The following is a 2,500-nucleotide window of genomic DNA, read 5'->3' as shown; positions in this document are numbered from 1 at the left end:
TTTCTATTACATTTTACATTTCATTTTTCAACTTATCATTGAATTTACTTGAGTTAAGAAGTAAAAGAGGTCTAAAGTTAATGTTTTTGAGCACCTACAGCCAAACCACACTGGACATGCCCAATCTCGTCTGATCTTGGAAGCTACGCAGTGTTGGGCCTGGTTAGTACTTGGATGGGAGACCACCTGGGAATACCAGGTGCTGTAGGTAATTTTATACTGCCATAACATTCTTTTCTATTACATTTTACATTTAATTTTTTCAACTTATCAATGAATTTCCTTGAGTTAAGAAGTAATAGAGGTCTAAAGTTAATACTTTTGAGCACCTACAGCCAATCCACACTGGACATGCCCAATCTCATCTGATCTTGGAAGCTATGCAGTGTTGGGCCTGGTTAGTACTTGGATGGGAGACCACCTGGGAATACCAGGTGCTGTAGGTAATTTTATACTGCCATAACATTCTTTTCTATTACATTTTACATTTAATTTTTTCAACTTATCAATTAATTTACTTGAGTTAAGAAGTAATAGAGGTCTAAATTTAATGCTTTTTAGCATCTACAGCCAAACCACACTGGACATGCCCAATCTTGTCAGATCTTGGAAGCTATGCAGTGTTGGGCCTGGTTTGTACTTGGATGGGAGACCACCTTGGAATACCAGGTGCTGTAGGTAATTTTAGACAGCCAAAACATTCTTTTCTATTACATTCTACATTTCATTTTTTCAACTTATCAATCAATTTACTTGAGTTAAGAAGTAAAAGAGGTCTAAAGTTAATGTTTTTGAGCACCTACAGCCAAACCACACTGGACATGCCCAATCTTGTCTGAACTTGGAAGCTAGGCAGTGTTGGGCCTGGTTAGTACTTGGATGGGAGACCACCTGGGATTACCAGGTGCTGTAGGTAATTTTATACTGCCATAACATTCTTTTCTATTACATTTTAAATTTAATTTTTTCAACTTATCAATGAATTTACTTGAGTTAAGAAGTAATAGAGGTCTAAAGTTAATGTTTTTGAGCACCTACAGCCAAACCACACTGGACATGCCCAATCTCGTCTGATCTTGGAAGCTATGCAGTGTTGGGCCTGGTTAGTACTTGGATGTGAGACCACCTGGGAATACCAGGAGCTGTAGGTAATTTTATACTGCCATAACATTCTTTTCTATTAAATTTTACATTTAATTTTTCAACTTATCATTGAATTTACTTGAGTTAAGAAGTAAAAGAGGTCTAAAGTTAATGTTTTAGAGCACCTACAGCCAAACCACAGTGGACATGCCCAATCTCGTCTGATCTTGGAAGCTATGCAGTGTTGGGCCTGGTAAGTACTTGGATGGGAGACCACCTGGGAATACCAGGAGCTGTAGGTAATTTTATACTGCCAGAACATACTTTTCTATTACATTTTACATTTAATTTTTTCAATTTAACAATGAATTTACTTGTGTTAAGAAGTAATAGAGGTCTAAATTTAATGCTTTTGAGCACCTACAGCCAAACCACACTGGACATGCCCAATCTCGTCTGATCTTGGAAGCTATGCAGTGTTGGGCCTGGTTTGTACTTGGATGGGAGACCACCTGGGAATACCAGGTGCTGTAGGTAATTTTAGACAGCCAAAACATTCTTTTCTATTACATTCTACATTTCATTTTTTCAACTTATCGATGAATTCACTTGAGTTAAGAAGTAAAAGAGGTCTAAAGTTAATGGTTTTGAGCACCTACAGCCAAACCACACTAGACATGCCCAATCTCGTCTGATCTTGGAAGCTATGCAGTGTTGGGCCTGGTTAGTGCTTGGATGGGAGACCACCTGGGAATACTAGGTGCTGTAGGTAATTTTATACTGCCATAACATTCTTTTCTATTACATTTTACATTTCATTTTTCAACTTATCATTGAATTTACTTGAGTTAAGAAGTAAAAGAGGTCTAAAGTTAATGTTTTTGAGCATCTACAGCCAAACCACACTGGACATGCCCAATCTCGTCTGATCTTGGAAGCTATGCAGTGTTGGGCCTGGTTAGTACTTGGATGGGAGACCACCTGGGAATACCAGGAGCTGTAGGTAATTTTATATTGCCATAACCTTCTTTTCTATTAAATTTTACATTTAATTTTTCAACTTATCATTGAATTTACTTGAGTTAAGAAGTAAAAGAGGTCTAAAGTTAATGTTTTAGAGCACCTACAGCCAAACCACACTGGACATGCCCAATCTCGTCTGATCTTGGAAGCTATGCAGTGTTGGGCCTGGTTAGTACTTGGATGGGAGACCACCTGGGAATGCCAGGTGCTGTAGGTAATTTTATACTGCCATAACATTCTTTTCTATTACATTTTAAATTTAATTTTTTCAACTTATCAATGAATTTACTTGAGTTAAGAAGTAATAGAGGTCTAAAGTTAATGTTTTTGAGCACCTACAGCCAAACCACAGTGGACATGCCCAATCTTGTCTGATCTTGGAAGCTATGCGGTG

General features: G+C 37.7%; 2 non-coding genes and 9 pseudogenes across 2 annotated transcripts; all 11 read left to right on the top strand.

The window, feature by feature from the left end:
- The first annotated feature begins 92 nt into the window (after nt 1-92).
- LOC148451876 (5S ribosomal RNA) lies at nt 93-211 on the top strand. Its single transcript, XR_015875041.1, has one exon. It is a non-coding gene; the product is annotated as a 5S ribosomal RNA (ribosomal RNA).
- Nucleotides 212-327: 116 nt separating this feature from the next.
- LOC148451875 (5S ribosomal RNA) lies at nt 328-446 on the top strand. The gene has a single exon (XR_015875142.1). It is a non-coding gene; the product is annotated as a 5S ribosomal RNA (ribosomal RNA).
- Nucleotides 447-562: 116 nt separating this feature from the next.
- Nucleotides 563-681, top strand: LOC148451874 (5S ribosomal RNA; annotated as a pseudogene).
- Nucleotides 682-797: 116 nt separating this feature from the next.
- Nucleotides 798-916, top strand: LOC148451873 (5S ribosomal RNA; annotated as a pseudogene).
- A 116-nt stretch (nt 917-1,032) lies between these two features.
- Nucleotides 1,033-1,151, top strand: LOC148451872 (5S ribosomal RNA; annotated as a pseudogene).
- Nucleotides 1,152-1,266: 115 nt separating this feature from the next.
- Nucleotides 1,267-1,385, top strand: LOC148451871 (5S ribosomal RNA; annotated as a pseudogene).
- Nucleotides 1,386-1,501: 116 nt separating this feature from the next.
- LOC148451870 (5S ribosomal RNA) lies at nt 1,502-1,620 on the top strand (annotated as a pseudogene).
- A 116-nt stretch (nt 1,621-1,736) lies between these two features.
- Nucleotides 1,737-1,855, top strand: LOC148451869 (5S ribosomal RNA; annotated as a pseudogene).
- Nucleotides 1,856-1,970: 115 nt separating this feature from the next.
- LOC148451868 (5S ribosomal RNA) lies at nt 1,971-2,089 on the top strand (annotated as a pseudogene).
- A 115-nt stretch (nt 2,090-2,204) lies between these two features.
- LOC148451867 (5S ribosomal RNA) lies at nt 2,205-2,323 on the top strand (annotated as a pseudogene).
- Nucleotides 2,324-2,439: 116 nt separating this feature from the next.
- The window catches only part of LOC148451866 (5S ribosomal RNA), a 119-nt pseudogene continuing 58 nt past the window's right edge, over nt 2,440-2,500 (top strand).

Source organism: Taudactylus pleione, unplaced genomic scaffold, assembly GCF_031769625.1.
Source record: "Taudactylus pleione unplaced genomic scaffold, aTauple2 ptg001184l, whole genome shotgun sequence".
In the NCBI taxonomy this organism is placed as follows: Eukaryota; Metazoa; Chordata; class Amphibia; order Anura; family Myobatrachidae; genus Taudactylus; species Taudactylus pleione.
The sequence above is the reverse complement of the archived record's forward strand: the minus strand, read 5'-3'. Positions and strand labels throughout refer to the sequence as shown.